Source organism: Cryptomeria japonica, unplaced genomic scaffold, assembly GCF_030272615.1.
Source record: "Cryptomeria japonica unplaced genomic scaffold, Sugi_1.0 HiC_scaffold_111, whole genome shotgun sequence".
NCBI classification, from domain to species: Eukaryota; Viridiplantae; Streptophyta; class Pinopsida; order Cupressales; family Cupressaceae; genus Cryptomeria; species Cryptomeria japonica.
The window spans coordinates 185430-197500 of NW_026728933.1; the positions used below are offsets into that span (position 1 = coordinate 185430).

Genomic DNA, 12071 nt, shown 5'->3' on the forward strand with positions numbered 1-12071 from the left:
AGGTGCACACCGATTTCACCTGGGTGCGCGCGCAGCACCTCGGGCGCACCGGGGTGCGCGCACAACGCCCGGGTTGCACCGTGGCCTGTGTGCTCGGGGCGCCTCGGGTGCGCGCTCGGTGTCGCCCCGGCGCGCGCGGTAGTGCGGGCAACGCACCCCGGCCCGGCCCGGCCCCGACGAGAACGCAAACGGGCAAAAGGTTAATTCAAATAGCATTGCGACGCCCGGCGAAAAACTAAAAAAGGGTGCAACACCGGGACTTCCCGGGAGGTCACCCATCCCAGTACTACTCCGGCCCAAGCGCGCTTAACTGCGGAGTTCTGATGGGATCCGGTGCACTAACGCTGGTATGATCGCACCCGTTATGAGCTTGTCGCAGTGTGTACTTAGCAAACCGCGACCCACGTGCGAATCCACCCCGGCCACCCACCCCCGTCGAGGTGCACACCCTCCCTCGCGAAGTGCGCCCCGTTCGCCAAGTGTGAGCCCTGCCCGGGTGCGCGCACCTTGCTAGGGCATCGGGTGTGCACCCGGCCCGGCCTACGTGCGTGCACCTGGACGGGGCGTCGTGTGCGTGCAGTGTCCCGTCTGCAACGCGGTGCCCACACACCACCTCGGGCGCAACGACCTGCGCTCACATGTGGGCCGAGTGCACCTTGGTGCATGTTCGGGGCGCCTCGGGTGCACGCTCGATCTTGCCCCGGTGCACCAAGGCGCTCGGTTTGCCCCGGGTGCGCACTTGGTGCAAGGTGGGCACCCAAAATAGGGATCAAGCACCAAAACACAAGTTTCGGGATGCAAAATGGGACCCAAGGACCACAAATGCGTTCCAAGACCCATGATGGGTCCACGAGAACAAAAATGTGTTCCGAGACTTAATAAACAAATATTGGGTTTTAGGAGAAGAAACATGCTCTGATGCCCAAAACGAGAATCGACCCCGAAAAGGCCACAGGCCAAAAGTGGGATGCGAGACAAAAAAAAATGGGACCCGAGGACCAAAATTGGGTTCCCAGGTCGAAGACAGGGCAACCGGACAAGAAACGACCTCTAAGGCTCGAAATGAGTCCCGACGACTAAAACTTGACAAGAAGCACCCATCAGGCACCCAACTCGACACCCATGGGATGCCGACCCACCCGGGCTTCCACCTAGCACACCTTGGCACCCACCCACCCTCACACCCAACCTCGCACCCAACTTAGCACCTTTGAACCCACATTGGCACTCACCCTGACCCTGGCACCTTGGAACCCACATTGGCACTCACCTTGACCCTGGCACCCACCTTTGCACTCACCTTGGGACCCACCCTGGCTCCCACCTCGGCACCCACCCAGACACCCACCTTGGTTCCTTGGCACCCACCTTGGATCCTTGGCACCCACCCCGACACCCACCTTGGCACGCAACTTGGCTACTTGCCACCCACCTTGGCTCCTTGAAGCCCACCCCGACAACCACCCCGTGACCTACCCTGGCTAGGGTTGGTGCACACCCACCCTGGTGCCCACCTTGGCACCCACCCTATGACCCACCTTGGCACGCACCTTAGTACCCACCCCGTTACCCACCCTAGGACCCACCCCGTGACCCACCTTGGCCAGGGTGGGTGCACCCACCCTGGTGCCCACCTTGGCACCCACCCATCCTAGCACCCAGCCTGTGACCGGGCTTGGAACCCAACCTTGCACCCGTCTTGGCCAGTGTGGGTGCGCACCCATCCTGGCACCCACGTTGTGACACACCCTTTAACCCACGCACCCTAGCACCCACGTTGGCACCCACCTTGGAACCCAACTTGGCACCCACCTCGGCACCCACCTTGACACTTGTGGACCCACCTTGCCACTCACCCTAGCATCGACCCATCCTAGCACCCACCCTGGCACCTTTGCACCCTAGCACTCACCCATCCTAGCACCTAACCTGTGACCCACCTTGACACTCACCCTCGCACCCACCTTGGAACCCAACCTAGCACCCACCCACCCTGACACCAACCCTAGCACCTACCCACCCTTGCACCCACCCTGTGACCCATCTTGGCACCCACCCATCCTACCACTCAACCTATCACCCACCTTCTCACCCACCTTGGCATCCACCTTAGCACCCACCCACACTGGCACCTTGGCACCCACCTCGGGCAAGGTGGGTGCACACCCACCCTGGCACCCAATTTAGAACCCACCGAGCATGTTACCCACCTTGGCACCCACATTGCAGCCCACCCTAGTACCCACCCTATGACCCACATTGGCATCCACACCCTAGCACCCAGGCACCTCGACACCCGCCTTGACACCCACCCTAGCACTGAACCTGTGACCCACCTTGGAACTCACCCTAGAACCCACCCACCCTGTGAACCACCTTGGCATCCACCTTAGCACCCACCCACCTTGGCACCCACTCTAGCACTCACCCATCCTAACACCCAACTTGTTACCCACCTTGGCACCCGCCCTCGCGTCCACCTTGAAACCCACCCTAGCACCCACCCACGCAGGAGCCCACCTTGGCACCCAACCTAACACCCACGCATCCTGGCACCCAACTTGTGACCCACCTTGGAACCCACCCTAGTACCCACCTTTGAACCCACTATATCACCAACCCACCTTGGCACCCACCCTATGACCCTCTTTGGAATCCACCCTAGCACGCACCCACCCTGGCACCCACCATGGAGCGCACCCTAGCACCCACCCACCTCGACACGCACCTCAACACCCACCTTGGTGTGCGCACTGCGCCAACCTCTCAAAGACCCTATGTGGTGCGCTCCAAAGTGTACACCTTTGGTGCGCTCCAAGGTGCGCACCTTTGGTGCACACCAAAGTGTGCACCGAGGTGAGCACCAAAGTGCACTCCAGGGTGCACACCAAGGCGCGCACCTTTGGTGCGGTCAATGCAAACGAATTCGGAAGTTGGGGTCGATGTCGTAATCGCTGCTGCAGACTACACGTATGAGAATCGGACAAATAGCTTTATATAGGGGAGGTGTTGCGTTTGATGGGTCGACTCCCCTGGTTGTGTGCACTGCACCAACTTCAAAGACCCTGTCTTGTTTAAGAAGTCAAAAGTTGGGGTGGATGTCCTAATCATTGCTGCAGTCTACGCATGTATGAGAATCAGACAAATAGCTTATATAGGGGAGGTGTTGCATTCGGTGGGTTGACTCCCCTGGTTGTGCGCACTGCGCCAACCTCAAAGACCTTGTTTTTGTTTAGAAGCCGAAAGTTGGGGTCGATGTCCTAATTGCTCTTGCAGGCTACGCATGTATGAGAATCAGACAAATAGCTTATATAGGGGAGGTGTTGGGTTTGATGGGTCGACTCCCCTGGTTGTGCGCATTGCGCCAACCTCAAAGACCCTGCATTGCGGATGAAGTCGAAAGTCAGAGTTTGGTGTGCTACAAGGTGTGGTCGAAGGTGCTCACCTAGGTGTGCACCTTTGGAGCGCAGGAAAAGTGCCCTCCAAAAGTGCGCACCTTTGGAGTGCACAAAAGTGCCCTCCAAAAGTGCGCACCTTTGGAGCGCAGAAAAGTGCCCTCCAAAAAGTGCCCTCCAAAAGTGCGCACCTTTGGAGCGCAGAAAAGTGCCCTCCAAAAAGTGCCCTCCAAAAGTGCGCACCTTTGGAGCGTAGAAAAGTGCCCTCCAAAAAGTGCCCTCCAAAAGTGCGCACCTTTGGAGCGCAGAAAAGTGCCCTCCAAAAAGTGCCCTCCAAAAGTGCGCACCTTTGGAGCGCAGAAAAGTGCCCTCCAAAAAGTGCGCACCTTTGGAGCGCAGAAAAGTGCCCTCCAAAAAGTGCCCTCCAAAAGTGCGCACCTTTGGAGCGCAGAAAAGTGCCCTCCAAAAAGTGCCCTCCAAAAGTGCGCACTTTTGGTGCGCACCAAAAGTGCGCACTTTTGGTGCGCACCAAGGCGCTGGTTCGGTCGTTGCAGGCGAGTTCGGAAGTTGGGGTCGATGTCCTGAGCGGAGGTGCAAACTACACAGGTGTCGGAATCGGACAAATAGCTTATATAGGGGAGGTGTATGCTTCGATGGGTCGACTCCCCAGGTTGAGCGCACCGCGCCAACCTCAAAGACCCTACGGTATGGATGAAGTCGGAAGTTGGGTCCGATGACCGATTCGATTAGTAGGTATGCTCATGAGGTCGGAATTTGGGTCCGATGACCTGCCATGTGTAGGAAGGCGAATGTTGGCACTGTGCGTTGCAAGGTGCACACCAAGGCGCTGGTGCGGTCTTTTTAGTCGAGTTCGGAAGTTGGGGTCGATGTCCTGATCGGAGGTGCAAGCTACACAGGTGTGGGAATCGGACAAATAGCTTATATAGGGGAGGTGTATGCTTCGTTGGGTCGACTCCCCGGGTTGAGCGCACCGCGCCAACCTCAAAGACCCTACGGTATGGATGAAGTCGGAAGTTGGGTCCGATGACCGATTCGATATGTAGGCATACTCGCGAGGTCGGAATTTGGGTCCGATGACCTGCCATGTTGAGGAAGGCGAATGTTGGCACTGTGCGTTGCAAGGTGCGCACCAAGGCGCTGGTTCGGTCGTTGCAGGCGAGTTCGGAAGTTGGGGTCGATGTCCTGATCGGAGGTGCAAACTACACAGGTGTGGGAATCGGACAAATAGCTTATATAGGGGAGGTGTATGCTTCGTTGGGTCGACTCCCCGGGTTGAGCGCACCGCGCCAACCTCAAAGACCCTACGGTATGGATGAAGTCGGAAGTTGGGTCCGATGACCGATTCGATATGTAGGCATACTCGCGAGGTCGGAATTTGGGTCCGATGACCTGCCATGTGCAGGAAGGCGAATGTTGGGACTGTGCGTCGCAAGGTGCGCACCAAGGCGCTGGTGCCGTCGTTGCAGTCGAGTTCGGAAGTTGGGGTCGATGTCCTGGTCAGAGGTGCAAACTACACAGGTGTGGGAATCGGACAAATAGCTTATATAGGGGAGGTGTATGCTTCGATGGGTCGACTCCCCTGGGTGAGCGCACCGCGCCAACCTCAGAGACCCTACAGTATGGATGAAGTCGGAAGTTGGGTCCGATGACCGATTCGATACGTATGCATATTCGCGAGGTCTGAATTTGTGTCCGATGACCTGCCATGCGCAGGAAGGCGGAATTTGGGTCCGATGACCGAGTTGATGGCGTGCCATGCGCAGAAAGGCGGAATTTGGGTCCGATGACCGAGTTGATGTTGATGGCCCGCCATGCATAGGAAGGCGGAATTTGGGTCCGATGACCGATTTGAAGGCGTGCCATACGCAGAAAGGCGGAGTTTGGGTCCGATGACCGAGTTGATATTGATGGCCCGCCATGCGCAGGAAGGCAGAATTTGGGTCCGATGACCTGACATACGCATGGAGTCCGACTCGGGGGCCGATGTTCGATTCGATGACTTGCATTGTGGGTAAAGTCGGAAGTTGTGGTCTTTGACCCGATTCGATGACCAGACTTCGGCTGCTTGAGAATCGGACAAATAACTTATATAGGGGAGGTAGTGTTCTCGAGCATCCTCCCCCCGTGCCCGTTTATGTCGATTGATGCTGGTGCTCTACTGGTTGGAGAGCTCGGATGCAAAAATCTTGCACCAGGATTTATCGATTGTGATGGACACGGCAAGTCTCCTGATTGCTATGCAGGAGCTCATCGTGAATCTCTATGCGGCCTTGGTATGGACTCGACCTGCGGAATGGTTCGGCAATGGTAGTCGCTCCAACACGTCCTTGCAGTGGCCACAGAGGTGATTCAACTAGAGCTCCAGTCTAGCTTTTGGGTTGCTTGGCGGACTGGTATAGCCGCGATCGAGTTCCGGCCATGAACGTTTTAGATAGCTCTTGGGCTTTCTGGGACGGAAGTCGGAAGTTTGGGCTGTTGTCCGATTTGATGACCATTCTTCGGATGTGTGAGAATCGGACAAATAACTTATATAGGGGACTGTGTTGTCTCACGCAGCCCCCTCCGTGCCCCTCTATCTCGACCGATGTTGGTGCTTGAAAGGGTTGGGATCGCTCGGATTTATAAACGTGCACCACCATTTGTCGAGTGTGAGGGACGCGGCAGGTCTCCTAAATGCTATGCGGGCGCTCTCTGAGAATCTCTATCCGGCCTCGACACAAACTAGTCTTGCTGAATGGTTTGGCACTGGTAGTCGATCTAACACGTCGTTGTTGTGGCCGCCTAGGCGATTCGATTCGAGCCCCCGTCTAGCTTTTGGGTTGCTTGGCGGATTTTGCCCTATCCGCAAGTGAGCTCGGTCCCTAAACGTTCGAGAAACCTGATTGCTATGTGCCGACTCTCTTTCTTGCGAGCCTCCATCTAGCTTTTGGGTCTCTACGGAACGGAAGTCGGAATCTGGGACCGTTGTTTGATTCGACGAGGCAGACTACGGTTGTGCGAGAATCGGACAAATAACTTATATAGGGGAGGTGTTGACTGGAGCATTCTCCCCCGTGCCCCTCTAACTCGACCAATGCTGGCGCTCGAACGGTGGTAGCGCTCGGATTTTCATTGAGCGCCAGCATTGGTCGATTTAGAGGGGCATGCGAGATTCCCGAATGCTATGCGAGGGCTCTAACGGAAATGTCTATTGGTTTCGGTATGGATGCAATTGCGAGTGGTTCGGCAAAGGTAGTCGTTCCGATGCGTCCATGTCGTGGCCAAATCGATAATTCGATTTGAGCCCTCGTATAGCATTTGGGTCTCTCGATGTGATTCCGCATTCCAGTCCCTTTGGGCACTGCTTGAGCCGCATCCCAGGGGGTTCCCTTCCCAATAATCTGCCTCGCAACCCGATTGCTATGCGGTGAGGCTCCTCGGCCGCCTCGGAACTATCTGTGTATCAGACGCATCGCGGGATAAGGGGTTGGCAACGGTAGTCGCCCCAAGCGCGTCCGATGCTTGGACCATTCCGAGGCGGCCCTGAAGCCTCTTCCGTCTAGCCGTTGGGTCCTTCTCGCCGCATCCCTCGCCTCGCACCCCGATTGCTATGCGGTGAGGCTCCTCGGCCGCCTTGGAACTATCTGTGTATCGGACGCGTCGCGGGATAAGGGGTTGTCACTGGTAGTCGCCCCAAGCGCGTCCGATGCTTGGACCATTCCGAGGCGGCCCTGAAGCCTCTTCCGTCTAGCCGTTGGGTCCTTCTCGCCGCATCCCTCGCCTCGCACCCCGATTGCTATGCGGTGAGGCTCCTCGGCCGCCTTGGAACTATCTGTGTATCGGACGCGTCGCGGGATAAGGGGTTGTCACTGGTAGTCGCCCCAAGCGCGTCCGATGCTTGGACCATTCCGAGGCGGCCCTGAAGCCTCTTCCGTCTAGCCGTTGGGTCCTTCTCGCCGCATCCCTCGCCTCGCACCCCGATTGCTATGCGGTGAGGCTCCTCGGCCGCCTTGGAACTATCTGTGTATCAGACGCGTCGCGGGATAAGGGGTTGTCACTGGTAGTCGCCCCAAGCGCGTCCGATGCTTGGACCATTCCGAGGCGGCCCTGAAGCCTCTTCCGTCTAGCCGTTGGGTCCTTCTCGCCGCATCCCTCGCCTCGCACCCCGATTGCTATGCGGTGAGGCTCCTCGGCCGCCTTGGAACTATCTGTGTATCGGACGCGTCGCGGGATAAGGGGTTGTCACTGGTAGTCGCCCCAAGCGCGTCCGATGCTTGGACCATTCCGAGGCGGCCCTGAAGCCTCTTCCGTCTAGCCGTTGGGTCCTTCTCGCCGCATCCCTCGCCTCGCACCCCGATTGCTATGCGGTGAGGCTCCTCGGCCGCCTTGGAACTATCTGTGTATCGGACGCGTCGCGGGATAAGGGGTTGTCACTGGTAGTCGCCCCAAGCGCGTCCGATGCTTGGACCATTCCGAGGCGGACCTGAAGCCTCTTCCCTCTAGCCGTTGGGGCTTTCTCGCCGCATCCCTCGCCTCGCACCCCGATTGCTATGCTGTGAGGCTCCTCGGCCGCCTCGGAACTATCTGTGTATCGGACGCATCGCGGGATAAGGGGTTGGCAGTGGTAGTCGCCCCAAGCGCGTCCGATGCTTGGACCATTCCGAGGCGGCCCTGAAGCCTCTTTCGTCAGCCGTTGGGGCCATCTCGCCGCATCCCCCACCTCGCACCACGATTGCTATGCTGTGAGGCTCCTCGGCCGCCTCGGAACTATCTGTGTATCGGACGCATCGCGGGATAAGGGGTTGGCAGTGGTAGTCGCCCCAAGCGCGTCCGATGCTTGGACTATTCCGAGGCGGCCCTGCAGCCTCTTCCGTGTAGCCTTTGGGGCCATCTCGCCGCATCCCTCGCCTCGCACCCCGATTGCTATGCGGTGAGGCTCATCGGCCGCCTGGGAACTATCTTCGTATCGGACGCATCGCGGGATAAGGGGTTGTCACTGGTAGTCGCCCCAAGCGCGTCCGATGCTTGGACTATTCCGAGGCGGCCCTGCAGCCTCTTCCGTCTAGCCGTTGGGGCCATCTCGCCGCATCCCCCACCTCCTCGGCTGCCTCGGAACTATCTGTGTATCGGACGCATCGCGGGATAAGGGGTTGGCAGTGGTAGTCGCCCCAAGCGCGTCCGATGCTTGGACTATTCCGAGGCGGCCCTGCAGCCTCTTCCGTCTAGCCTTTGGGGCCATCTCGCCGCATCCCTCACCTCGCACCCCGATTGCTATGCAGTGAGGCTCCTCGGCCGCCTGGGAACTATCTTCGTATCGGACGCATCGCGGGATAAGGGGTTGTCACTGGTAGTCGCCCCAAGGACGTCCGATGCTTGGACTATTCCGAGGCGGCCCTGCAGCCTCTTCCGTCTAGCCGTTGGGGCCATCTCGCCGCATCCCCCACCTCCTCGGCTGCCTCGGAACTATCTTCGTATCGGACGCATCGCGGGATAAGGGGTTGGCAGTGGTAGTCACCCCAAGCGCGTCCGATGCTTGGACTATTCCGAGGCGGCCCTGCAGCCTCTTCCGTCTAGCCTTTGGGGCCATCTCGCCGCATCCCTCGCCTCGCACCCCGATTGCTATGCGGTGAGGCTCCTCGGCCGCCTGGGAACTATCTTCGTATCGGACGCATCGCGGGATAAGGGGTTGTCACTGGTAGTCGCCCCAAGCGCGTCCGATGCTTGGACTATTCCGAGGCGGCCCTGCAGCCTCTTTCGTCTAACCGTTGGGGCCATCTCGCCGCATCCCCCACCTCGCACCCCGATTGCTATGCGGTGAGGCTCCTCGGCCGCCTTGGAACTATCTTCGTATCGGACGCATCGCGGGATAAGGGGTTGTCACTGGTAGTCGCCCCAAGCTGCGTCCGATGCTTGGACTATTCCGAGGCGGCCCTGTGGCCTCTTCCGTCTAGCCGTTGGGGCCATCTTGCCGCATCCCCCACCTCGCACCCCGATTGCTATGCGGTGAGGCTCCTCGGCCGCCTTGGAACTATCTTCGTATCGGACGCATCGCGAGATAAGGGGTTGTCACTGGTAGTCGCCCCAAGCGCGTCCGATGCTTGGACTATTCCGAGGCGGCCCTGCAGCCTCTTCCGTCTAGCCGTTGGGGCCATCTCGCCGCATCCCCCACCTCGCACCCCGATTGCTATGCGGTGAGGCTCCTCGGCCGCCTTGGAACTATCTTCGTATCGGACGCATCGCGGGATAAGGGGTTGTCACTGGTAGTCGCCCCAAGCGCGTCCGATGCTTGGACTATTCCGAGGCGGCCCTGCAGCCTCTTCCGTCTAGCCGTTGGGGCCATCTCGCCGCATCCCCCACCTCGCACCCCGATTGCTATGCGGTGAGGCTCCTCGGCCGCCTTGGAACTATCTTCGTATCGGACGCATCGCGGGATAAGGGGTTGTCACTGGTAGTCGCCCCAAGCGCGTCCGATGCTTGGACTATTCCGAGGCGGCCCTGTGGCCTCCTCCGTCTAGCCGTTGGGGCCATCTCGCCGCATCCCCCCCCTTGCACCCGGATTGCTATGCGGTGAGGCTCCGATGCTTGGACTATTTCGAGGCGGCCCTGTGGCCTATTCCGTCTAGCCGTTGGGGCCATCTCGCCGCATCCCCCCCCTTGCACCCGGATTGCTATGCGGTGAGGCTCCTGGGCCACCTTGGAACTATCTTCGTATCAGACGCATCGCGGGATAAGGGGTTGTCACTGGTAGTCGCCCCAAGCGCGTCCGATGCTTGGACTATTCCGAGGCGGCCCTGCAGCCTCTTTCGTCTAGCCGTTGGGGCCATCTCGCCGCATCCCCCACCTCGCACCCCGATTGCTATGCGGTGAGGCTCCTCGACCGCCTTGGAACTATCTTCGTATCGGACGCATCGCAGGATAAGGGGTTGTCACTGGTAGTCGCCCCAAGCGCGTCCGATGCTTGGACTATTCCGAGGCGGCCCTGCAGCCTCTTCCGTCTAGCCGTTGGGGCCATCTCGCCGCATCCCCCACCTCGCACCCCGATTGCTATGCGGTGATGCTCCTCGGCCGCTTTGGAACCATCTTCGAATCGGACGCATCGCGGGATAAGGGGTTGTCACTGGTAGTCGCCCCAAGCGCGTCCGATGCTTGGACCATTCCGAGGCGGCCCTGAAGCCTCTTCCGTCTAGCCGTTGGGGCCATCCGTCGCCTCGCACCCCCGATTGCTATGCGGTGAGGCTCCTCGGCCGCCTTGGAACCGTCTTCGTATCGGACGCATCGCGGGATAAGGGGTTGTCACTGGTAGTCGCCCCAAGCGCGTCCGATGCTCGGACCATTCCGAGGCGGCCCTGAAGCCTCTTCCGTCTAGCCATTGGGGCCATCTCGCCGCATCCGTCGCCTCGCACCCCCGATTGCTATGCGGTGAGGCTCCTCGGCCGCCTTGCAACCTTCTGTGTATCGGACGCATCGCGGGATAAGGGGTTGGCACTGGTAGTCGCCCCAAGCGCGTCCGATGCTTGGACCATACCGAGGTGGCCCTGAAGCCTCTTCCGTGTAGCCGTTGGGGCCTTCCCGCCCCATCCCTCGCCTCGCACCCCGATTGATATGCGGTGAGGCTCCTCGGCCGCGTTGGAACTATCTGTGTATCGGACGCATCGCGGGATAAGGGGTTGGCACTGGTAGTCGTCCCAATCGCGTCCGATGCTTGGACCATTCCGAGGCGGCCCTGCAGCCTCTTCCTAGTCGTCGGGGCCTTCCCGGCGCATCCTTCGCCTCGCATCCCGATTCCTATGCGGTGAGTCTTCTCGGCCGCCGCGGAACTATACCTGTTATCGCTACTGCATCCTTCGGCTGGTAACCTCCTCTGCCGCCTTGGAACGTTCTCTTTGTCGGACGCGTCGCGGGATAAGGGGTTGGCACTGGTAGTCGCCCCAAGCGCGCCTGATGCATAGACCGCTCCGAGTCGACCTTGCTTTCAGCCTCTCACATGCATAGACCTCTCTGAGTCGACCCTGCAGCCTCTCACGTTTAGCCTATGGAATCTCGCCTCACAACATGATTGCTATCCTTGATGCATCCCTTGCCTCGAGCCCTGATTGCTTTCTTGGCTGCATCCCTCCTCTCCTCACAGCCCAGTTGTCATCACTGCTTCATCCGTCGCTTCATGCATCTGGCTGCTGGGCCCTTCCCACCGCACACCTCGATTGCTATCTCTGCTGCATCACACACCCCGATTGCTATCTCTGCTACATCCCTCGGCTCTCACTTCTGCATCCTTCGCCTCACACCTCGATTGCTATCAATGCTGCATCTGTAAGCTCACACCCCGATTGCTATGCGGGGAGGCTCCTTGGCCGCCTTGGAAATTTCTCTGTGTCGGACGCACCGCGGGATAAGGGGTTGGCACTGGTAGTCGCCCCAAGTGCGCCCGACTCTTAGACCGCTTCGAGGTGACCTCGTAGCCTCTTTCGTCCAGGCTTCCTGCCTTCAACGCCCTTTTTACACCTCGATTGCTATGCGCGGGCTCCTTGGCGTCTATCACCTCTCTGCGAAGAGTGGCACGATGATTGTTGGGGTAAATCGTAGCAGTCCGATCTCTGGCCTTGGGCCATTGTGAGGGCTGATCGATTTCCTGTGCGCATCTCGTGTTCGCCCAGTAACAGACTCGACGACTTGTAA

The 12071-nt window shown here is 59.2% G+C and overlaps 1 non-coding gene across 1 annotated transcript; it reads right to left on the minus strand.

The window, feature by feature from the left end:
* Nucleotides 1-242: 242 nt before the first annotated feature.
* LOC131865443 (5S ribosomal RNA) lies at nt 243-361 on the minus strand. The gene has a single exon (XR_009364165.1). It is a non-coding gene; the product is annotated as a 5S ribosomal RNA (ribosomal RNA).
* Nucleotides 362-12071: the final 11710 nt, after the last annotated feature.